The following is a 26,604-nucleotide window of genomic DNA, read 5'->3' as shown; positions in this document are numbered from 1 at the left end:
TCCAATAAACCCCAAACATACACTCACCATTTTCAGTAAACCCCAAACACACACCCACCGCCTCCAATAAACCCCAAACACACACTCACCGCCTCCAATCAACCCCAAACACACACTCACCATTTTCAGTAAACCCCAAACACACACCCACCGCCTCCAATAAACCCCAAACACACACTCACCACCTCCAATAAACCCCAAACACACACTCACCGTCTTCAATAAACCCCAAAAACACACTCACCATCTCCAATAAATCCCAAACACACACTCACCGTCTCCAATAAACCCCAAACACACACTCACCGTCTCCAATAAACCCCCAAAACACACTCACCGCCTCCAATAAACCCCAAACACACACTCACCATTTTCAATAAACCCCAAACACACACTCACCGTCTCCAATAAACCCCCAAAACACACTCACCGCCTCCAATAAACCCCCAAAACACACACTCACCATTTTCAGTAAACCCCAAACACACACCCACCGCCTCCAATAAACCCCAAACACACACTCACCACCTCCAATAAACCCCAAACATACACTCACCATTTTCAGTAAACCCCAAACACACACCCACCGCCTCCAATAAACCCCAAACACACACTCACCGCCTCCAATAAACCCCAAACACACACTCACCATTTTCAGTAAACCCCAAACACACACCCACCGCCTCCAATAAACCCCAAACACACACTCACCACCTCCAATAAACCCCAAACACACACTCACCGTCTTCAATAAACCCCAAAAACACACTCACCATCTCCAATAAATCCCAAACACACACTCACCGTCTCCAATAAACCCCAAACACACACTCACCGTCTCCAATAAACCCCAAACACACACTCACCGTCTCCAATAAACCCCAAACACACACTCACCATCTCCAATAAACCCCAAACACACACTCACCATCTCCAATAAACCCCAAACACACACTCACCATCTCCAATAAACCCCAAACACACACTCACCGCCTCCAATAAATCCCAAACACACACTCGCCGCCTCCAATAAACCCCAAACACATACTCGCCATCTCCAATAAACCCCAAACGCACACTCACCATCTCCAATAAACCCCAAACACACACTCACCGTCTCCAATAAACCCCAAACGCACACTCACCGTCTCCAATAAATCCCGAACACACACTCACCGTCTCCAATAAACCCCAAACGCACACTCACCATCTCCAATAAACCCCAAACACACACTCACCGTCTCCAATAAACCCCAAATACACACTCACCGTCTCCAATAAACCCCAAACACATACTCGCCATCTCCAATAAACCCCAAACGCACACTCACCATCTCCAATAAACCCCAAACACACACTCACCGTCTCCAATAAACCCCAAACACACACTCACCGTCTCCAATAAACCCCAAACGCACACTCACCGTCTCCAATAAATCCCGAACACACACTCACCATCTCCAATAAACCCCAAACGCACACTCACCATCTCCAATAAACCCCAAACGCACACTCACCGTCTCCAATAAACCCCAAATACACACTCACCGTCTCCAATAAACCCCAAACACACACTCACCGTCTCCAATAAACCCCAAACACGCACTCACCGTCTCCAATAAACCCCAAACGCACACTCACCATCTCCAATAAACCCCAAACACACACTCACCGTCTCCAATAAACCCCAAACACACACTCACCGCCTCCAATAAACCCCAAACACACACTCACCGTCTCCAATAAATCCCAAACACACACTCGCCGCCTCCAATAAACTCCAAACACACACTCACCGCCTCCAATAAACCCCAAACACACACTCGCCATCTCCAATAAATCCCGAATACACACTCGCCGTCTCCAATAAACCCCAAAAACACACTCACCGTCTCCAATAAACCCCAAACACACACTCACCGTCTCCAATAAACCCCAAACACATACTCGCCGTCTCCAATAAACCCCAAACACACATTCGCCTTCTCCAATAAACCCCAAACACACACTCACCATCTCGAATAAATCCCAAACACACACTCACCATCTGCAATAAATCCCAAAAACATACTCGCAGTCTCCAATAAACCCCAAACACACACTCACCGTCTCCAATAAACCCCAAACACACACTCGCCATCTCCAATAAATCCCAAACACACACTCACCATCTCGAATAAATCCCAAACACACACTCACCATCTGCAATAAATCCCAAAAACATACTCGCAGTCTCCAATAAACCCCAAACGCACACTCACCGTCTCCAATAAACCCCAAACACACACTCACCGCCTCCAATAAACCCCAAACACACACTCGCCGTCTCCAATAAACCCCAAACACACACTCACCGTCTCCAATAAACCCGAAACGCACACTCACCGTCTCCAATAAACCCCCAAAACACACACTCACCGTCTCCAATAAACCCCAAACACACACTCACCGCCTCCAATAAACCCCAAATACACACTCGCCGTCTCCAATAAACCCCAAACACACACTCACCGTCTCCAATAAACCCGAAACGCACACTCACCGTCTCCAATAAACCCCCAAAACACACACTCACCGTCTCCAATAAACCCCAAACACACACTCACCGTCTCCAATAAACCCCAAACACACACTCGCCATCTCCAATAAATCCCAAACACACACTCACCGTCTCCAATAAACCCCAAACGCACACTCACCATCTCCAATAAACCCCAAACACACACTCACCGTCTCCAATAAACCCCAAATGCACACTCACCGTCTCCAATAAACCGCAAACGCACACTGACCGTCTCTTGCTCAAATACCCATCAGCACTTTACCATAATAAAATGTCCCAAGGTGCTTCACAGCTATGTGATCTGACAAAGATTGATACTTAGTCATGATTCCTTGATGGAAGCTGTTGTCGACAGTGCTATCAAGCAGCACTTGCTCAGCAATAACCTGCTCACTGATGCTCTAGGTTCCGCCAGGGCCACTCAGCTCCTGACCTCAACACAGCCTTTGTTCAAACATGGACAAAAGAGCTGAACTCAAGAGGTGAGGTGAGAGTGACTGCCCTTGACATCAAGGCAGCATTTGACTGGAGATGGCATCAAGGAGCCCTAGCAAAACTGGAGTCAGTGGGAATCAGGGGGAAAACCATCCGCAAGTTGGAGTCATCCCTAGCGCAAAGGAAGATGGTTGTGGTTGTTGGAGGTCAATCATCTGAGCTCCAGGCCATCATTGCAGGAGTTCCTCAGGGTAGTATCCTAGGCCCAACCATCTTCAGCTGCTTCATCAATGACCTTCCTTCAATCATAAGTTCAGAAGTAGGGATGTTCGCTGATAACTGCACAACGTTCAGCACCGTTTGCGACTCCTCTGATACTGAAGCAGTCTGTGTAGAAATGCAGCAAGACCTGGACAATATTCAGGCTTGGGCTGATAAGTGGCAAGTAACATTTGCGCCACGTAAGTGCCAGACAATGACCATCTCCAACAAGAGAGAATCTTACCATTTCCTCTTAATATTCAATAGCATTACGATTGCTGAATCCCCCACTATCAACATCCTGGGGGTGACCATTGACCAGAAACTGAACTGGACCAACCACATAAATACTGTGGCTACAAGAGCAGGTCAGATGCTGGAAATTCTGTGGTGAGTAACTCACCTCCTGACTCCCCAAAGCCTGTCATAGAAAAATAGGAGCAGGAGTAGGCCATTCAGCCCTTCGAGCCTGCACTGCGATTCAATACGATCATGGCTGATCACCCAAACTCAGTACCCTGTTCCCGCTTTCTCCCCGTATCCCTTGATCCCTTTAGCCTGAGGAACTATATATAACTCTTTCTTGAATATATCAATGATTTAGCGTCAACTGCTTTCTGTGGTAGAGAATTCCACAGGTTCACCACCCTCTTGGTGAAGAAACCCCACCTCATCTCAGTCCTAAATGGCTTACCCCTTATCCTTAGACTGTGACCCCTGGTCCTGGATTCCCCGCCATCGGGAACATCCTTCCTGCATCTAGTCTGTCCAGTCCTGTTCGAATTTTGTAGGTTTCTGTGAGATCCCCTTTCATTCTTCTAAACTCTAGTGAAGACAAGCCTAATCGACCCAATCTCTCTTCATACATCAGTCCCGCCATCCCAGGAATCAAACTGGTGAACCTTTGCTGCACTCCCTCTATAGCAAGAACATCCTTCCTCAGATAAGGAGACCAAATCTGCACACAATACGCCAGATGTGGTCTCACCAAGGCCCTGTATAATTGCAGCAAGACATCCCTGCTTCTGTACTCGAATCCTCTCGCTATGAAGGCCAACATACCATTTGCCTTCTTAACTGCCTGCTGCACCTGCATGCTTGCTTTCAGTGACTGGTGCACAAGGACACCCAGGTCTCGCTGCACCTCTCCCTTTCCCAATCTATCACCGTTCAGATAATAATCTGCCTTTCTGTTTTTGCCACCAAAGTGGATAACCTCACATTTATCCACATTATACTGCATCTGCCAATTATTTGCCCACTCACTCACCCTGTCCAAATTACACTGGAGTTTCTCTGCATCCTCCTCACAGCTCACACTCCCACCCAGCTTTGTGTCATCTGCAAACTTGGATATATTACATTTAATTCCCTCATCTATCATTAATATATATTGTGAATAGCTGGGGTCCTAGCACTGATCCCTGCGGTACCCTACTATTCACTGCCTGCCACACGGAAAAAGACCCGTTTATTCCTACACTGTTTCCTGTCTGCCAACCAGTTCTCTATCCATGTCAGTACCTTACCCCCAATCCCATGTGCTTTAATTTTGCACACTAATCTCTTATGTGGGACCTTATCGAAAGTCTTCTGAAAGTCCAAATACACCACATCCACAGGTTCTCCCTTAGCTGTTCTACTAGTTACATCCTCAGAAAATTCCAGTAGATTTGTCGAGCATGATTTCCCTTTCGTAAATCCATGTTGACTTTGTCCGATCCTGTCATTGTTTTCCGAGTGCTCTATTACATCTTTTATAATGGACTCTCGCATTTTCCACATGATTGATGTCAGGCTAACCGGTCTGTAATTCCCTGTTTTCTCTCTACCTCCTTTTTTAAATAGTGGGGTTACATTAGTTGGAACTGTTCCAGAGTCTGTAGAATTTTGAAAAATGACCAGCAATGCATCTACTATTTCTAGGGCCACTTCCTTAAGTACTCTGGGATGTAGATTATCAGGCCCTGGGGATTTATCGGCCTTCAATCCCATCAATTTCCCTAACACCATTTCCCCACTAATAGTGATTTCATACAGTTCTTCCTTCTCACTAGACCCTATGTTCCCCAACATTTCTGGAAGGTAATTTGTGTCCTCCTTTGTGAAGACAGAACCAAAGTATGTATTTAGTTGGTCAGCCATTTCTTTGTTCCCCATAATAAATTCCCCCGTTTCTGACTGTAAGGGACCCACATTTGTCTTCACTAATCTTTTTCTCTTCACATATCTATAGCAGCTCGAACAACATTGAAGAAGCTCGACACCATGCAGGACAAAGCAGCCCGCTTGATTGGCACCCCATCCACAAACATTCACTCCCTCCACCACCGACACACAGTGGCAGCAGTGTGTACCATCTACAAGATGCACTGCAGCAATGCACCAAGGCTCCTTAGACATCACCTTCCAAACCCGTGACCTCTACCAACTAGAAGGACAAGTGCAGCTAATACATGGGAACACCACTACCTGCAAGTTCCCCTCCAAGTCACACACCATCCTGACTTGGAACTATATCGCTGTTCCTTCACTGTCGCTGGGTCAAAATCCTGGAACCCCCTTCCTAACAGCACTGTGGGTGTACCTACCCCCACATGGACTGCAGCGGTTCAAGAAGGCAGCTCATCATCACCATCGCAAGGGCAATTAGGGATGGGCAATAAATGCTGGCCTGGCCAGCGACGCCCACATCCCACGAATGAATAAAAAAAATAAGGAGGTGTGCGATAGGAGGGACTTAATGAGAAAAGAGAGCTGGAGAGACATTCAGAGCTTTTATTTTCTTATTTGTTCATGGGATGTGGGTGTTGCTGCCCAGGCCAGCGTTTATTGCCCATCCCTAATTGCCCTTGAGAAGGTGGTGGTGAGCTGCCTTCTTGAACCAGTGCATGCACAGTGCTAATGCTGCAGCAGTTTGATACAGCTGACTGGCTTGCGAGGCCATTTCAAAGGGCAGTTAAAAGTCAATGACATTGCTGTGGGTCAGGAGTCACATCCAGGCCAGACCAGGTAAGGACGACAGATTTCCTTCCCTAAAGTACATTAGTGAACCAAATGGGCTTTTACAACAATCCAGTAATTTCATGATTATTGTGAATGACACTATCAATTTATTCCTGATTTATTAATTAATTGATTAAACTCACTTCTCCGGAACATTCGTTCCGGCCTCCAGATGACCAGTCTAGTAATATAACCACTGTACTCCCATCCCCGAAGGGCCCAGGCAGCTGAAGGCAGGGCCACCAATGGTGGAGAAATTAAAATAGCGGATGGACAAGATGGCAGAATTAGAGGAACGCAGAGATCTCGGAGGATATAGAGGCTGGAGGAGGTTACAGAGATAGGGAGGGGTGTTGGGACTGGAGGAGGTTACAGAGATAGGGAGGGGTGTAGAGGCTGGAGGAGGTTACAGAGATAGGGAGGGGTGTTGAGGCTGGAGAAGGTTACAGAGATAGGGAGGGGTGTAGAGGCTGGATGAGGTTACAGAGATAGGGAGGGGTGTAGAGGCTGGAGGAGGTTACAGAGATAGGGAGGGGTGTAGGGACTGGAGGAGGTTACAGAGATAGGGAGGGGTGTAGGGGCTGGAGGAGGTTACAGAGATAGGGACGGTTGTAGGGGCTGGAGGAGGTTACAGAGATAGGGAGGGGTGTAGAGGCTGGAGGAGGTTACAGAGATAGGGAGGGGTGTAGGGGCTGGAGGAGGTTACAGAGATAGGGAGGGTTGTAGGGGCTGGAGGAGGTTACAGAGATAGGGAGGGGTGTAGAGGCTGGAGGAGGTTACAGAGATAGGGAGGGGTGTAGGGGCTGGAGGAGGTTACAGAGATAGGGAGGGTTGTAGGGGCTGGAGGAGGTTACAGAGATAGGGAGGGGTGTAGAGGCTGGATGAGGTTACAGAGATAGGGAGGGGTGTAGAGGCTGGAGGAGGTTACAGATAGGGAGGGGTGTAGGGCTTGGAGGAGGTTACAGAGATAGGGAGGGGTGTAGGGGCTGGAGGAGGTTACAGAGATAGGGACGGTTGTAGGGGCTGGAGGAGGTTACAGAGATAGGGAGGGGTGTAGAGGCTGGAGGAGGTTACAGAGATAGGGAGGGGTGTAGGGGCTGGAGGAGGTTACAGAGATAGGGAGGGTTGTAGGGGCTGGAGGAGGTTACAGAGATAGGGAGGGGTGTAGAGGCTGGAGGAGGTTACAGAGATAGGGAGGGGTGTAGGGGCTGGAGGAGGTTACAGAGATAGGGAGGGTTGTAGGGGCTGGAGGAGGTTACAGAGATAGGGAGGGGTGTAGAGGCTGGATGAGGTTACAGAGATAGGGAGGGGTGTAGTAGTTGGAGGAGGTTACAGAGATAGGGAGGGTTGTAGGGGCTGGAGGAGGTTACAGAGATAGGGAGGGGTGTAGAGGCTGGATGAGGTTACAGAGATAGGGAGGGGTGTAGTAGTTGGAGGAGGTTACAGAGATAGGGAGGGGTGTAGGGGCTGGAGGAGGTTACAGAGATAGGGAGGGTTGTCGGGGCCCGAGGATGTTTCAGAGATAGGGAGGGTTGTAGGGGCTGGAGGAGGTTACAGAGATAGGGAGGGTTGTAGGGGCTGGATGAGGTTCCAGAGATAGGGAGGGGTGTAGAGGCTGGATGAGGTTACAGAGATAGGGAGGGGTGTAGAGGCTGGATGAGGTTACAGAGATAGGGAGGGGTGTAGTAGTTGGAGGAGGTTACAGAGATAGGGAGGGTTGTAGGGGCTGGAGGAGGTTACAGAGATAGGGAGGGGTGTAGAGGCTGGATGAGGTTACAGAGATAGGGAGGGGTGTATTAGTTGGAGGAGGTTACAGAGATAGGGAGGGGTGTAGGGGCTGGAGGAGGTTACAGAGATAGGGAGGGTTGTAGGGGCTGGAGGAGGTTACAGAGATAGGGAGGGTTGTAGGGGCTGGAGGAGGTTACAGAGATAGGGAGGGTTGTAGGGGCTGGAGGAGGTTACAGAGATCGGGAGGGTTGTCGGGACTGGATATTCTCACAGTCAAACATCACTAAACTTTGATGAGGTTGTGAATTTTTCTGCCTAGTTTCGCAGAGACCATTTTCAGTTATCACATTATCTTCACGAGTTGCAAATCAATCTAAATAAATACACCTTGAGAACAGGCCACATGGGTTTGAATTTTGAGAGCTCTGAGCTGAGGGGGGTTTGAATCTTGCCCAGTGCATTTGGTTCTGGGATGTGGGCTGAGTTTGATCCCTCACTCTGGAAACTCGATGATTTCGACATGAAATGAAATGCTGGGAACGTCAATCTGATACCAGGCAGGAACATTAAACACACGGCAGCGAAACAGAACAAGTTCAAAATCTGGCTCTTCATCAAAATCTCATTTCCAACAAGGCTGTTTTAAGGCTCATCAATTCCATTGTTTGTTTGTTCAGGATTATTTCTTTATTAACCATTAAACAAAAAAAACTCATTCTGCATCTCAAATTATTTATAAATTCAGTCAGTGTTGAAATGGGTGAGTGGGGAGACGCTCAGTGAAAACCAATTGGCTCCAACATTGGGAGAATCCCGTTGTGAGAGACCGGGCGGAAAAGACAGGGGACGCAGTTCCAGACGCTGTGTCCCAGACTGGTCGAGACAGACAGGGGCGCTGTTCCAGACCACCGGGCGGGACGGACAGGGGACGCTGTTCCAGACGCTGTGCCGCAGACTGGGCGAGACAGACAGGGGCGCTGTTCCAGACTACCGGACGGGACGGACAGGGGACGCTGTTCCAGACGCTGTGTCCCAGACTGGGCGAGACAGACAGGGGCGCTGTTCCAGATCGGGCGGGACAGACAGGGAACGCTGTTCCAGACCGGGCGAGACAGACAAGGGATGCTGTTCCAGACCGGGCGAGACTGACAGGGGACGCTGTTCCAGACCACCGGGCGGGACAGACAGGGAACGCTGTTCCAGACCACCGGGCGAGACTGACAGGGACGCTGTTCCAGACCGGGCGAGACTGACAGGGGACGCTGTTCCAGACCGCCGGGCGGGATGGACAGGGAACGCTGTTCCAGACTGGGCAGGACAGACAGGGGGCGCTGTTACAGACGCTCCGTCCCAGACCCAGCGGGACAGACAGGGGGCGCTGTTCCAGACACTCCGTCCCAGACCCAGCGGGACAGACAGGGGGCGCAGTTCCAGACACTCCGTCCCAGACCCAGCGGGACAGACAGGGGGCGCAGTTAAAGACGTTCCGTCCCAGACCCAGCGGGACAGACAGGGGGCGCAGTTCCAGACGTTCCGTCCCAGACCCAGCGGGACAGACAGGGGGCGCAGTTCCAGACGCTCCGTCCCAGACCCAGCAGGACAGACAGGGGGCGCTGTTCCAGACGTTCCGTCCCAGACCCAGCGGGACAGACAGGGGGCGCTGTTCCAGACGCTCCGTCCCAGAACCGGTGGGGCAGACAGGGGGCGCTCTTCCAGATGCTGTGTCCCAGACTAATATACAATAAACACAACCTCATAAAGAATGTGTACAATCCTCCTAAGGAATTACCCACATTCTTTCATTTGAGAGGGAGAGAGGCAGAGCGAGGGAGAGAGGGAGGGAGAGAGAGAGGGAGAGTCACAGAGTATTAGAGTTATACTGCAAAGAAACAGGCCCTTCGGCCCATCGTGTCCGTGCCAGCCGTCAAGCACCTATCTATTCTAATCCCATATTCCTGCACTTGGCCCGTAGCCTTGTACGCTATGGCGTTTCAAGTGCTCATCTAAATACTTCTTAAATGTTGTGAGGGTTCCTGCCTCCACCACCTCTTCAGGTAGTGTGTTCCAGAATCCAAACACCCTCTGAGTGAAAACATTTTTCCTCAAATCCCCTCTAAACCTCCTGCCCCTTAAATCTATGCCCCCTGGTTATTGGCACCTCCGCTAAGGGAAAAAGTTTCTTCCTATCTACCATATCCCTGCACCCCATAATACTGTATACCTCAATCAGGTCCTCCCTCAGCCTTCTCCGCTCTAAGGAAAACAACCCTATCCAGTCTCTCTTCATAGCTGAAATGCTCCAGCCCAGGCAACATCCTGGTGAATCTCCTCTGCACCCTCTCCAGTGCAATCACATCCTTCCTATAGTGTGGTGCCCAGAACTGTACACAGTACTCCAGCTGTGGCCTAACTAGTGTTTTATACAGCTCCATCATAACCTCCCTGCTCTTATATTCTATGCCTCGGCTAATAAAGGCACGTATTCCATATGCCTTCCTAACCACCTTATCTACCTGTGTTGCTGCCTTCAGTGATCTATGGACAAGTACACCAATGTCCCTCTGATCCTCTGTACTTCCTCGGAACCTACCATCCATTGTATATTCCCTTGCCTTGTTATCTGCAAACTTACTGATCATACCTCCTATATTCACGTCTAAATCATTAATGTGCGCTACAAACAGTAAGGGTCCCAGCACCAATCCCTGTGGTACACCACTGGTCACAGGCTTCCAATCGCAAAAACACCCCTCGACCATCACCCTCTGCCTCCTGCCATTAAACCAATTTTGGATCCAATTTGCCAAATTGCCCTGGATCCCATGGGCTCTTACCTTCTTAACCAATATCCCATGCGGGACCTCATCAAAAGCCTTACTGAAATCCATGTATACTACATCAACTGCTTTACCCTCATCTACACATCTAGTCACCTCTTCATAAAATTCAGTCAAGTTTGTTAGACACGATTTCCCCCTGACAAAGCCATGCTGACTATCCCTGATTATTCCCTGCCTCTCCAAATGGAGATTAATCCTGCCCCTCATAATTTTTTCCAATATTTTCCCAACCACGGATGTTAGACTGTAATTACCTGGTTTATCCCTGATACCCTTCTTAAATAACGGTACCACATTCGCTGTCCTCCAATCCTCTGATACCTCTCCTGTGGCCAGAGAGGATTTGAAAATTTGTGCCAGAAAGAGGGAAGGAGAGGAAGGGAGAGAGGGAGGGAGGGAGGGAGAGAGGGGCAGGGAGGGAGCGAGGGAGGGAGAGAGAGGGTGAGATTGAGACGAAGGGGGAGAGGGAGGGAGAGAGGGAGGGGGAGGAAGTGAGGGAGAGAGGGAGAAAGAGAGAGGAAGGGAGGAAAGAGGGAGGAGGAGGGAGAGAGGGAGGGGGAGGGAGAGGGAGGAAGGGAGAAAGGGAAGGAGGGAGAGGAGCGGGAGAGAGGGAGGGAGAAGGAGGGAGAGAGGGGAGAGAGGGAGGGAGAGGGAGAGAGGGAGGAGGAGGGAGTGAGAGTGGGAGAGGGAGGGAGGGATGGAGAGAGAGAGAGGGAGGAAGGGAGAGAGAGAGAGGGAGGGAGGCAGACGAAGGGCAGGAGGGAGAGAGGGAGGGAGAGGGAGGGGGATGGAGGGGGAGGGAGGGAGGAGGAGGGAGAGACGGGGAGGTAGAGGGGGAGATAGAGAGGGAGGGGAGAGAGAGGAAGTGGAGAGAGAGGGGGAGGGAGGGTGAGAGTGGGGGGGAAGGAGAGAGAGGGAGAGGCGGGGGAGAGGGAGACGGAAGGGGAGAGGGAGGGAGGGAGGGGGAGAGGGAAGATGAGAGGATGAGGGAGAGGGGCAGAGGAGGGAGACAGAGGGAGGAAAGGAGGGGGTGGGGAGGAAGGAAGAGTGGAGAGAGGGGTCAGAGGGAGGGAGGGAAAGGGAGGGAGAGAAGGAGGGAGGGAGAGAGGGAGGGGGATGGAGGGGGAGGGAGGGAGGAGGAGGGAGACGGGGAGTTAGAGGGGGAGATAAAGAGGGAGGCGAGAGAGAGGGAATGGGGCGAGAGGGGGAGGGAGGGAGTGTGAGAGTGGGGGGGAAGGAGAGGGAGGGAGAGGGAGGGGGAAAGGGAGACAGAGGGAGGAAAGGAGGGGAAGGGGAGGGAGGAAGAGTGGAGAGGGGGGTCAGATGGAGGGAGGGAAAGGGAGGGAGAGAGGGAGGAGGAGAGGTAGAGGGGGTGGGAGAGGGGGAGGATGGAGGGAAAGGGGAGGGAGAGTGGGGGAGGGAGTGGGGAGAAGGAGGGAGGGGAGAGGGAAGTAGGGAAATGCTGAGGGAGAGGGAAGCTGGGGAAGAGGGAGGGAGGGAGGTGGTGAAGGAGGGGGAGAGGAATAGAGGGGGAGGAATGGGGAGAGGGGAGGAGAAGTGGGAGGGAGAAGGGGCAGAGGGAGAGGAAGGGGAAGGGTGGGGGAGAGGGGGGAGGGGAGGGAAAGGGAGGGAGGAAAGGGGATGAAGAGGGAGGGGAGGGACAGCGTGGGGAGGGAGGGATGGAGAGGGAGGGAGAGTGAGGGAGAGAGGGAGAGGGAGGGAGGGGGAGAGGGGGGAGACAGTGCGAGTGGGTGAGAGGGAGAGATGGGGAGGCGGCAGGGAGGGATAGGGAGGGGCAGAAGGGAGTGGGAGGCAGAGGGTGAGATAGAGGGAGGGGGAGAGGGTGGTGGGAGGGGGTGGAGTAGAGGGGAGGCGGATGGAGGGGGAGGGGGTGGGTGGGCACCGAGGTGGAGCGGGAGGGAGGAGGGAGAAGGGGGGAGGGCGAGGGAGAGGTGGGGGAGGGAGGGGGTTGGGGTGAGCGGGACTGAGGGTTAGGAGGGACTGAGAGGGAGGGGCATGGAGAGTGGAGGGGGAGGGAGAGGTGGGAGGGAAAGGGGGAGAGTGAAGGAACGAGGGATGAGGAAGGGAGGGAGGGGAGGAGGCAGGGGGAGGGTGAGAGGGGATGGAGGGAGGGCTGGAGAGGGTGAGGGAGGGAGGGGGAGGGAGGGTGAGGGGGCGAGAGGGGGACAGAGGGAGAGAGAGTGAGGGGGAGGGAGGGAAAGGGTGGGGGGCGTACAAGGGAAGAAGGGGTAATGGGGGGAGGGAGGGAGAGGGAAGTAGAGGGGAAGATGGAGGGGAGAGAGGGGAGAGAGGGAGGGAGGGGAGGGAGCGAGGGGGAGTGAGGGAGAGGGAAGGAGGGGGAGGGAGAGAGGGAGAGGGAGGGAGAGCGAAGGAGAGAGGAAGAGGAAAGAAGAGGGGGAAGGTGGAGGGGGAGGCAGGGAGAGGGTGTGAGTGGGTGATTGGGGAAGAAAGGTGGAGGGAGAGGGAGGAGGGAGGTGGAGGGGCAGGGGGAGGGAGAGATGAGGGAGGGGAGAGGGGGACGTGGAGGGAACAGGAGGGGGAGGTGGGGGGGAAGGAGGGGGCGGGGAGGGGAGACGGAGGGGGAGGGGAGGGAGAGGAAGGGAGGAGGAGGGGGTGGGAGATGAAGGGGAGGGGGAGGGAGAGAGGGTGAGGGTGAGGGTGAAGGGAGAGAGAGGAGGGACCGAGGGGGGAGGAGGAGGGGGAGGGAGACTGGAGGGGGGAGGGAGAGGTGGGAGGTAGGGGGGTGAGAAGGAAGGAGGGAGGGGCGAGGGAAGGAGGGGGAGAGGGAGGGGTGAGGGGGAGAGGGATGGCGAGAGAGGGAGGGAGGGAGCGAGGGGGAGAGGGAGAGGGCAGGGAGGTTTGGGGAGGGGGGAAGGGAGCGAGGGAGCGAGGAGGGAGAGAGGGAGGGAGAGTGGGACGGAGAAGAGAGGGTAAAAGGAGAGGAGGGAGGGAGAGGGAAGAAGAGGGGGAGAGGGAGAGGGGAGGGAGGGGAGCAGGGAGGGAGGGAAAGAGGGGGAGGGAGAGAGAGGGAGTGAAGGAGAGACGGGTGGAGAGGAAGTAGGGCGAGAGGGAGGGATGGGGGCAAGGGAAGGAAAGAGAAAGTGGGAAAGAGGGAGAGTGGGGGAGAAGGAAGAGGGGAGAGAGAGTGCAGTGGGGGCAAGAGGGAGGAGTGGACAGAGGGAAAGAAGGGGAGAGTGGGAAGGAGAGAAAGACAGAAAAGAGAGTTATAGAAGTGGGGAAATGATGGAAACACAGAAAGAGAGAAAAACTATAGAGAGGTAGATGAAGAGATGGAGAGAGAGGAAGAGATGGAGGAAGATGAAGGGATGGAGGGAGATGAAGGGATGGAGGGGGATGGAGGAAGATGAAGGGATGGAGGGAATTGAAGAGATGGAGGGAGATGAAGGGATGGAGGGAGATGATGAGATGGAGGGAGATGAAGGGATGGAGGGAGATGAAGGGATGGAGGGAGGTGAAGGGATGGAGGGAGGTGAAGGGATGGAGGGAGATGAAGGGATGGAGGGGGATGGAGGGAGATGAAGGGATGGAGGGAGATGAAGAGGTGGAGGGGGATGGAGGGAGATGAAGGGATGGAGGGAGATGAAGAGGCCCCGGAGCCGCGGACTCACAGATAGAAAAAGAAATGTTAATCGAGGAGCCGGGACTGGAATCGCCGCACCTGAGGATTCCGCGCGGTCCTAAATCCTGCTGAGTTTAGCTGTCTAATTGTCCCACCTGAGGATTCATATGCAGAGTAATTACAGTTTGAATCATCTGGGGGAGGGGATGTGTATATCCAGAACTGAGGTTACATGTTTGCCTTGATTCAGGGATCGCTCCTGCTGCTGTTTAGAATCTTCCCAGCAGAGGTGACGAATCCCCCTCTATACAGGGCTATGAGGAAGGAGCAGGGCACTGGGCCTTTTTAGATAACTCTTTGAAAGAGCCAGCACAGGCACGATGGGCCAAATGGCCTTCTCTGTGCTGTGAGATTCTCTGGAAGGAGTAAACACAGTAACTTTGCGGTGAGGGGTTTTGGACCGTTTCTGCCTGCAGCCTCCTCTCCGCCCCCAAAATTTAACTCGAGAAATAAAAGCAAATCTGGCAGCTTTAAGAGAGATGCAGAGCAAGGCTAGTCAGCCCATGTAATCCGACAAATCCTCCAGCCCTTCCATCCCATAATATCATTCTGTCCCTGTTGAGCCCATTCCCCATCCCATAATATCCCTCCGCTGGTTCCTTTGACCTTCTGCAGAATTAACCATACTTCCGAACCCGGATCATTCACAGATTTCCCAGTGGGAGAGGTTCAGTAACAAACACACCCAGAGACCTGATCACAGACACTCATTGAAAATACTTCTGTCCTCAGGCATCAAAATTGATGCAGTTCTGAGGGAGTGCCACATTGTCGGAGGGTCAGTACTGAGGGAGTGCTGCACTGTCAGAGGGTCAGTACTGAGGGAGTGCTACACTGTCGGAGGGTCAGTACTGAGGGAGTGCCGCACTGTCGGAGGGTCAGTACTGAGGGAGTGCCGCACTGTCGGAGGGTCAGTACTGAGGGAGTGCCGCACTGTCGGAGGGTCAGTACTGAGGGAGTGCCGCACTGTCGGAGGGTCAGTACTGAGGGAGTGCCGCACTGTCGGAGGGTCAGTACTGAGGGAGTGCCGCACTGTCGGAGGGTCAGTACTGAGGGAGTGCCGCACTGTCGGAGGGTCAGTACTGAGGGAGTGCCGCACTGTCGGAGGGTCAGTACTGAGGGAGTGCCGCACTGTCGGAGGGTCAGTACTGAGGGAGTGCCGCACTGTCGGAGGGTCAGTACTGAGGGAGTGCCGCACTGTCGGAGGGTCAGTACTGAGGGAGTGCCGCACTGTCGGAGGGTCAGTACTGAGGGAGTGCCGCACTGTCGGAGGGTCAGTACTGAGGGAGTGCCGCACTGTCGGAGGGTCAGTACTGAGGGAGTGCCGCACTGTCGGAGGGTCAGTACTGAGGGAGTGCCGCACTGTCGGAGGGTCAGTACTGAGGGAGTGCCGCACTGTCGGAGGGTCAGTACTGAGGGAGTGCCGCACTGTCGGAGGGTCAGTACTGAGGGAGTGCCGCACTGTCGGAGGGTCAGTACTGAGGGAGTGCCGCACTGTCGGAGGGTCAGTACTGAGGGAGTGCTGCACTGTCGGAGGGTCAGTACTGAGGGAGGGCTGCACTGTCGGAGGGTCAGTACTGAGGGAGTGCCGCACTGTCGGAGGGTCAGTACTGAGGGAGTGCCGCACTGTCGGAGGGTCAGTACTGAGGGAGTGCCGCACTGTCGGAGGGTCAGTACTGAGGGAGTGCCGCACTGTCGGAGGGTCAGTACTGAGGGAGTGCCGCACTGTCGGAGGGTCAGTACTGAGGGAGTGCCGCACTGTCGGAGGGTCAGTACTGAGGGAGTGCCGCACTGTCGGAGGGTCAGTACTGAGGGAGTGCCGCACTGTCGGAGGGTCAGTACTGAGGGAGGGCTGCACTGTCGGAGGGTCAGTACTGAGGGAGTGCTGCACTGTCGGAGGGTCAGTACTGAGGGAGTGCTGCACTGTCGGAGGGTCAGTAATGAGGGAGTGCTGCACTGTTGGAGGGTCAGTATTGAGGGAGTGCTGCACTGTCGGAGGGTCAGTACTGAGGGAGTGCTGCACTGTCGGAGGGTCAGTACTGAGGGAGTGCTGCACTGTTGGAGGGTCAGTACTGAGGGAGTGCTGCACTGTCGGAGGGTCAGTCCTGAGGGAGTGCTGCACTGTCGGAGGGTCAGTACTGAGGGAGTGCTGCACTGTCGGAGGGTCAGTACTGAGGGAGTGCTGCACTGTCAGAGGGTCAGTACTGAGGGAGTGCTGCACTGTCGGAGGGTCAGTACTGAGGGAGTGCTGCACTGTCAGAGGGTCAGTACTGAGGGAGGGCTGCACTGTTGAAGCTGGGGTCTTTTGGATGAGATATCAACCCCAGGTCCCGTGTGCTCTCTCAGGTGGATGTGAAAGATTCCTGGGCAATATTTGTTAGAAGAGCAGGGAGTTCTCCCGTTTCCTGCCCAATATTTATCCCATTAGCAACATCACTAAAATAGGTGATCTGGTTATTAATCTCATTGCTTAGGAACGTCTTGAGATGGTGAAAATCAGTCTTGAAACACAATTCCTTCGTTTAGTCACCAGCAGTGACGTTAATAAATGTGTGATTAGATTGAGGTCGGGCCAGTGGAACAGGGCAGGTGTGAAGGGTTTTATTCACTGTGATGTGTATCTGTCTCACTCACTCATTAACACAAGCTCTCCCTGTTAAACTGGTCTACACCAGCCCCATCTCCGAACGAACCGCCATCATTTACTTCCAGTTGTACTCGTCCCTGTGGGACTGGGTCGGCCCGGACCTGCTGGAAGTATACGAGAGTATGCTCCTGGCCGGCAGCATGTCAGAATCCATGAGAAGAGGCATCATCACCCTCATTTGCAAGCAGAAGGGGGAGAGGGCAGAAATCAGAAATTGGCGGCCCATCTCACTGCTTAATGTTGATTACAAGATTCTGTCCAAAGTCATAGCCAGTCGAGTCAAGTCTGCTCTGGAGTTGGTGATTCACCCCGATCAGACCTGTACTGTACCCGGCAGGAAGATCTCTGATAGTCTCGCGCTACTCAGGGATACGATCGCCTACGTACGGGACAGGAGGGTGGACACCTGCCTCATCAGTCTGGACCAGGAGAAGGCTTTTGACAGGATATCGCACACCTACATGATGGACGTGCTTTCCAAAATGGGGTTTGGGGAGGGAATCTGCAATTGGATCCAACTGCTCTACACAAACATCAGTAGCGCAGTCTCAATCAATGGGTGGGAATCGGAAAGTTTCCCGATCAAATCTGGAGTCAGACAGGGCTGTCCTCTGTCCCCGGTCTTGTTTGTTTGCTGTATTGAACCCTTTGCTGAGTCTATTAGGAAGGATGCGAGCATAAGAGGGGTGACAATCCCAGGCAGCGGAGGCACTCAGGTTAAAACCTCCCTGTACATGGATGACGTCGCCGTCTTCTGCTCGGATCCGCTGTCCGTGCGCAGACTGATGAGCATCTGCGACCAGTTCGAACTGGCCTCGGGAGCCAAAGTTAACCACGGCAAGAGCGAGGCCATGTTCTTTGGGAACTGGGCCGACCGATCCTTTGTCCCCTTCACCGTCAGGTCAGATTACCTGAAGGTGCTGGGGATATGGTTCGGAAGTGCCGGGGCATGCACCAAAACATGGGAGGAGCGAGTAGCCAAGGTACGACAAAAGTTGGGCATGTGGGGGCAGCGATCTCTCTCCATTGTGGGTAAGAACCTGGTCATCAGGTGCGAGGCGCTCACGTTGTTGCTCTACGTGGCGCAGGTCTGGCCCATACCCCACTCCTGCGCCGTGGCAGTCACCCGAGCCATTTTCCGCTTCGTCTGGGGATCTAAAATGGACCGGGTCCGGAGGGACACGATGTTCAAATCTCTGGACAAGGGCGGGAAAAATGTACCCAACGTGGCCCTCATCCTGATGACCACCTTCGTGTGCGGCTGCATCAAGCTGTGTGTAGATCCCCAGTACGCAAACTCCAAGTGTCACTACGTGCTGAGGTTCTATCTGTCCCCGGTGTTGCGAAGGATGGGCCTGGTCACATTGCCGCGGAACGCTCCGTGCAGTTGGGACGTGCCGTACCACCTATCCTTCATGGAGCAGTTTCTGCGGAAAAACACTTTTGACCACCGGTCCATCAGGCAGTGGTCTGCACGGAATGTCCTCAAGGCCCTACGGGAAAAGGAAACGGTGGATCATGTCGGATGGTTCCCCGAGCAGACCGTCAAAGTCATTTGGCGGAATGCCTCATCACCAGAACTTTCAAACAAGCACCAAGACGTAGCTTGGCTGGTGGTGAGAAGGGCCCTCCCCGTCAGATCCTTCATGCACACCCGAAGTCTCGCCCCCTCCGCACAGTGCCCCCGCGTTGGCTGTGGTGGGGAAGAGACGGTTGCCCACCTCCTCCTGGAATGTGCCTTTGCAAAGCAGGTGTGGAAAGAGATGCAGTGGTTTTTGTCGAGGTTCATCCCAAGCAGCTCTGTAACACAGGAGTCTGTGCTCTACGGGCTGTTCCCAGGGACGCACACCGAGACAAACATCAACTGCTGCTGGAGGACTATCAATTCGGTGAAAGACGCCCTTTGGTCTGCCCGAAACTTGCTGGTCTTCCAGCGCAAAGAGTTGTCCACCACCGAATGTTGCAGACTGGCACATTCCAAGGTCCAGGACTACGTGCTGAGGGACGCACTAAAGCTTGGGGCAGCCGCAGCAAAGGCTGAATGGGGAAAGACCACAGTGTAAGGTTCCCCCACCAAGCTAGACTGAGGGGCTGGATCCATGGGAAACCCCTCGAACTGTATCGTTAATATTCTCAATTGCTGTAAATGTAAAACTGTAATTGACATGACAATTGTGAAACGGAAGGGTTGGGAAGAAACTCATGACATTATTGAAAGAAACTGATCTCTTTTGCAATGTTTGTATTTTTTCGTGCTGTTTGGAAACTGTTTGGCAATGTAATTTTTACAGATTTTTATGAATAAAGTATATTTTGGAAATAAAAAAAAATAATAATTTACTTCCAGCTCGAATTATTCGTTATCATTCGTATTCGAGAGGTTTAAATTCCAAATGGAAACAGGAGTTAATGTGTCATTGAGTTTATTAAATGATATAAACAGTGAAACGAATTCTCTCCCAATCTCTGCTCCACTCTCTTTTCCCAAGAAACAGTATACAGCCATTAATGTGACGGTTTTATAAACCCCACAACAACAAAACATTAACAAGGGATTTATTTGTATTTAGAAAGAATTCTGCAAACTGATCCTTTGATTAGATTTAAAAGATATCTGAGGATAAAAAAAATTCGATCAAAGTATAAACAGAACTTGGAGAATCCACCCTTTGCTGTCACTGAAATAAAACTAAGATCTCTGCATTCCTTCAATTCTGACCTCTTGCCCATCCCAGTGTAATTGCTCCACCAATGGTGTGTGTTCAGTGTGAAACCACGGGGGAGAGTGGAGAGATAGACAGTGTCTCACTGTCTCAATCCACCAGTCCCTCGATCGCTCTCTTATTCTCAATCCCAAACAGTGACACATTTCACGATATGATTTCTTGTTTCTTGTGTCACTGCAACAATCTGTAGCTGTGTCACCTCCAGACTCGACTATTCCAATATCCTCCTGGTCACCTCCCATCTCCACTGTCCGAAAACATCAGCTCAACCAAAACTCTGCTACTCGTGTCCTAACCAGCACCAAGTCCCGTTCACACATCACTCCCCTGCACCCACTGACCTACACATCACCCCCTGTACTCACTGACTGACACATCACCCCCTGTACCCAGTGACTGACACATCACCCCCTGTACTCACTGACTGACACATCACCCCCTGTACCCAGTGACTGACACATCACCCCCTGTACTCACTGACTGACACATCACCCCCTGTACTCACTGACTGACACATCACCCCCTGTACCCAGTGACTGACACATCACCCCCTGTACTCACTGACCGACACATCACCCCCTGTACTCACTGACTGACACATCACCCCCTGTACTCACTGACTGACACATCACCCCCTGTACACACTGACTGACACATCACCCCCTGTACTCACTGAATGACACATCACCCCCTGTACCCAGTGACTGACACATCACCCCCTGTACTCACTGACTGACACATCACCCCCTGTACCCAGTGACTGACACATCACCCCCTGTACTCACTGAATGACACATCAACCCCTGTACTCACTGACCGACACATCACCCCCTGTACTCACTGACCGACACCTCACCCCCTGTACTCACTGACTGACACATCACCCCCTGTACTCACTGACTGACACATCACCCCCTGTACTCACTCACTGACACATCAGCCCCTGTACCCACTGACCGACACATCACCCCCTGTACTCACTGACTGACACATCACCCCCTGTACTCACTGACCGACACATCCCCCCTGTACTCACTGACTGACACATCCCCCCTGTACTCACTGACTGACACATCACCCCCTGTACTCACTGACCGACACATCACCCCCTGTACTCACTGACCGACACATCACCCCCTGTACCCAGTGACTGACACATCACCCCCTGTACTCACTGACTGACACATCACCCCCTGTACCCAGTGACTGACACATCACCCCCTTACCCACTGACTGACACATCACCCCCTGTACCCACTGACCGACACATCACCCCCTGTACTCACTGACCGACACATCAGCCCCTGTACTCACTGAATGACACATCACCCCCTGTACTCACTGACTGACACATCACCCCCTGTACTCACTGACCGACACATCACCCCCTGTACTCACTGACTGACACATCACCCCCTGTACTCACTGACTGACACATCACCCCCTGTACTCACTGACTGACACATCACCCCCTGTACTCACTGAATGACACATCACCCCCTGTACTCACTGACCGACACATCACCCCCTGTACTCACTCACTGACACATCACCCCCTGTACTCACTGACTGACACATCACCCCCTGTACTCACTGACCGACACATCACCCCCTGTACTCACTGACTGACACATCACCCCCTGTACCCACTGACTGACACATCACCCCCTGTACTCACTGACCGACACATCACCCCCTGTACCCAATGACTGACACATCACCCTCTGTACTCACTGACCGACACATCACCCCCTGTACTCACTCACTGACACATCACCCCCTGTACTCACTGACTGACACATCACCCCCTGTACTCACTGAATGACACATCACCCCCAGTACTCACTCACTGACACATCACCCCCTGTACTCACTGACTGACACATCACCCCCTGTACCCACTGACTGACACATCACCCCCTGTACTCACTGACCGACACATCACCCCCTGTACTCACTGACTGACACATCACCCCCTGTACTCACTCACTGACACATCACCCCCTGTACCCACTGACTGACACATCACCCCCTGTACTCACTCACTGACACATCACCCCCTGTACCCACTGACTGACACATCACCCCCTGTACTCACTGAATGACACATCACCCCCTGTACTCACTGACTGACACATCACCCCCTGTACTCACTGAATGACACATCACCCCCTGTACTCACTGACCGACACATCACCCCCTGTACCCACTGACTGACACATCACCCCCTGTACTCACTGACTGACACATCACCCCCTGTACTCACTCACTGACACATCACCCCCTGTACTCACTGACACATCACCCCCTGTACTCACTGAATGACACATCACCCCCTGTACTCACTGACTGACACATCACCCCCTGTACTCACTGACCGACACATCACCCCCTGTACCCACTGACTGACACATCACCCCCTGTACTCACTGAATGACACATCACCCCCTGTACTCACTGACCGACACATCACCCCCTGTACCCACTGACTGACACATCACCCCCTGTACTCACTGACTGACACATCACCCCCTGTACTCACTCACTGACACATCACTCCCTGTACTCACTGACCGACACATCACCCCCTGTACCCACTGACTGACACATCACCCCCTGTACTCACTGACACATCACCCCCTGTACTCACTGAATGACACATCACCCCCTGTACTCACTGACCGACACATCACCCCCTGTAGTCACTCACTAACACATCACCCCCTGTACTCACTGACTGACACATCACCCCCTGTACTCACTGACTGACACATCACCCCCTGTACTCACTCACTGACACATCACCCCCTGTACTCACTGACACATCACCCCCTGTACTCACTGACTGACACATCACCCCCTGTACTCACTCACTGACACATCACCCCCTGTACTCACTGACACATCACCCCCTGTACTCACTGACCGACACATCACCCCCTGTAGTCACTCACTAACACATCACCCCCTGTACTCACTGACTGACACATCACCCCCTGTACTCACTGACTGACACATCACCCCCTGTACTCACTCACTGACACATCACCCCCTGTACTCACTGACACATCACCCCCTGTACTCACTGACACATCACCCCCTGTACTCACTGACTGACACATCACCCCCTGTACTCACTGACCGACACATCACCCCCTGTACTCACTGACCGACACATCACTCCCTGTACACACTGACCGACACATCACTCCCTGTACTCACTGACCTACACATCACCCCCTGTACTCACTGACTGACACATCACCCCCTGTACTCACTGACTGACACATCAGCCCCTGTACCCACTGACCGACACATCACCCCCTGTACTCACTGACTGACACATCACCCCCTGTACTCACTGACTGACACATCACCCCCTGTACTCACTGACCGACACATCACCCCCTGTACTCACTGACCGACACATCACCCCCTGTACTCACTGACTGACACATCACCCCCTGTACTCACTGACTGACACATCACCCCCTGTACTCACTGACTGACACATCACCCCCTGTTCTCACTGACTGACACATCACCCCCTGTACTCACTGACTGACACATCACCCCCTGTACTCACTGACTGACACATCACCCCCTGTACTCACTGACTGACACATCACCCCCTGTTCTCACTGACTGACACATCACCCCCTGTACTCACTGACTGACACATCACCCCCTGTACCCACTGACCGACACATCACCCCCTGTACTCACTGACTGACACATCACCCCCTGTACTCACTGACTGACACATCACCCCCTGTTCTCACTGACTGACACATCACCCCCTGTACTCACTGACTGACACATCACCCCCTGTACTCACTGACTGACACATCACCCCCTGTACTCACTGACTGACACATCACCCCCTGTACTCACTGACTGACACATCACCCCCTGTTCTCACTGACTGACACATCACCCCCTGTACTCACTGACTGACACATCACCCCCTGTACCCACTGACCGACACATCACCCCCTGTACTCACTGACTGACACATCACCCCCTGTACTCACTGACTGACACATCACCCCCTGTTCTCACTGACTGACACATCACCCCCTGTACTCACTGACTGACACATCACCCCCTGTACTCACTGACTGACACATCACCCCCTGTACTCACTGACTGACACATCACCCCCTGTACTCACTGACTGACACATCACCCCCTGTTCTCACTGACTGACACATCACCCCCTGTACTCACTGACCGACACCTCACCCCCTGTACTCACTGACCGACACCTCACCCCCTGTACTCACTGACTGACACATCACCCCCTGTACTCACTGACCGACACATCCCCCCTGTACTCACTGACTGACACATCAGCCCCTGTACTCACTGAATGACACATCACCCCCTGTACTCACTGAATGACACATCACCCCCTGTACTCACTGACACATCACCCCCTGTACTCACTGAATGACACATCACCCCCTGTACTCACTGACTGACACATCACCCCCTGTACTCACTGACCTACACATCACCCCCTGTACTCACTGAATGACACATCACCCCCTGTACTCACTGACCGACACATCACCCCCTGTACTCACTGACTGACACATCACCCCCTGTACTCACTGAATGACACATCACCCCCTGTACTCACTGACTGACACATCACCCCCTGTACTCACTGACCTACACATCACCCCCTGTACTCACTGAATGACACATCACCCCCTGTACTCACTGACTGACACATCACCCCCTGTACTCACTGACCTACACATCACCCCCTGTACTCACTGACTGACACATCACCCCCTGTACTCACTGACTGACACATCACCCCCTGTACTCACTGACCGACACATCACCCCCTGTACTCACTGACCGACACATCACCCCCTGTACTCACTGACTGACACATCACCCCCTGTACTCACTGACCTACACATCACCCCCTGTACTCACTGACTGACACATCACCCCCTGTACTCACTCACTGACACATCACCCCCTGTACTCACTGAATGACACATCACCCCCTGTACTCACTGACCTACACATCACCCCCTGTACTCACTGACTGACACATCACCCCCTGTACTCACTGACTGACACATCAGCCCCTGTACCCACTGACCGACACATCACCCCCTGTACTCACTGACCGACACATCCCCCCTGTACTCACTGACTGACACATCAGCCCCTGTACTCACTGACTGACACATCAGCCCCTGTACTCACTGACTGACACATCACCCCCTGTACTCACTGAATGACACATCACCCCCTGTACTCACTGACTGAAACATCACCCCCTGTACTCACTGAATGACACATCACCCCCTGTACTCACTGACCTACACATCACCCCCTGTACTCACTGACCTACACATCACCCCCTGTACTCACTGACCGACACATCCCCCCTGTACTCACTGACTGACACATCACCCCCTGTACTCACTGACCTACACATCACCCCCTGTACTCACTGACTGACACATCACCCCCTGTACTCACTCACTGACACATCACCCCCTGTACTCACTGAATGACACATCACCCCCTGTACTCACTGACCTACACATCACCCCCTGTACTCACTGAATGACACATCACCCCCTGTACTCACTGACCTACACATCACCCCCTGTACTCACTGACTGACACATCAGCCCCTGTACTCACTGACTGACACATCAGCCCCTGTACTCACTGACCGACACATCCCCCCTGTACTCACTGACTGACACATCACCCCCTGTACTCACTGACTGACACATCACACCCTGTACTCACTGACCTACATTGACTCCCAGTCCAGCAGAGTCTCAAATTTAATAATCTCATCCTTGTCTTCAATTACCTTCATGTCCTTATCCCTCCCTATCTCTGTAATCTCCTCCAGTTCCCGCAACCCCCTGCGATCTCTGCCTCCTCCAGCCTCTTGCACATCCTCAATTTCCACCACTCCACCATTGGTGACTGTGCCTTCAGCTGTCTGGACCCTAAACTCTGGAATTCCCTCCCTCGTCCTCTCTGCCTCACTCTCCTCCTTTTAGACTCTCCATCCAACCTCCCTATTTCACCGAGCTTTCCTTCACCTGTCCTAATATCAGCGTCTGTGACTGGAAGTCAGTTTTTTGTCTGATTTATGCTCCTGTGAAGCTCCTTGGAAGATTTCTTTCTGTTAAAGGTGCTATATAAATGCAAGATTTTGTGATTTGATGTGGGTTCACACTGTCCACGCACTGTAATAAATTGATGATCTTGAGCTGTACTAGTCTATATCCACATACCCAGAGCCCCGCTTTCTCTCTCACTCACCGGCTATTTCTGAAGGAGATTTCCTGCACGGGTTATTTTACTGTCTGACTGCACCGACCCAGCTCCACTTTAAAGCTCCCAGTTTGAGTCGGGTTTGTTTCTGAGAGGTTTTGTCTTCACTGGAGTTGGGCAAAGGTTCCCTTCTCTCGATAGCTCAACACGTCCAGCCCCTGAATCCTCCGCAGCACCCACACGGAATGGAACAACACGGGAAACTCAGCACTCGGCAGATTGGGGCCGTGCGGTCTTTAATTCAGTGTTAATGCTGGCTTGTGAAAGCTTTGCACATACTGCCTCTGGCAGGAGGCTGGGATACAGACAGTGATCTATAACTGGAGGCTGGAATAAATGAGCAAGCTCTCACTCACCACCATTGGGCTCTCCGTCCCTGAAAATCCCCTTCCTCAGGCTGGGTCCAG

General features: G+C 52.9%; 1 protein-coding gene across 3 annotated transcripts in view; it reads right to left on the bottom strand.

Annotated features, from left to right (window-relative positions):
* Positions 1–26,604, bottom strand: part of LOC137372616 (netrin-G1-like) — a 726,973-nt gene that overhangs the window by 392,313 nt on the left and 308,056 nt on the right. For 2 of the 3 annotated variants that reach the window (XM_068036556.1, XM_068036558.1), the window contains one exon: positions 26,554–26,604. This exon is cut by the window's right edge and continues 35 nt beyond it. The exons of the other annotated variant lie outside the window; for it this stretch is intronic. The gene's annotated coding sequence lies outside the window, so the exon portion shown is untranslated. The remainder of the gene's footprint in view (positions 1–26,553) is intronic. 3 annotated transcript variants of the gene reach the window in all.

The sequence above is a fragment of the Heterodontus francisci genome, chromosome 8, assembly GCF_036365525.1.
Source record: "Heterodontus francisci isolate sHetFra1 chromosome 8, sHetFra1.hap1, whole genome shotgun sequence".
Taxonomy (NCBI): domain Eukaryota; kingdom Metazoa; phylum Chordata; class Chondrichthyes; order Heterodontiformes; family Heterodontidae; genus Heterodontus; species Heterodontus francisci.
The sequence above is the reverse complement of the archived record's forward strand: the minus strand, read 5'-3'. Positions and strand labels throughout refer to the sequence as shown.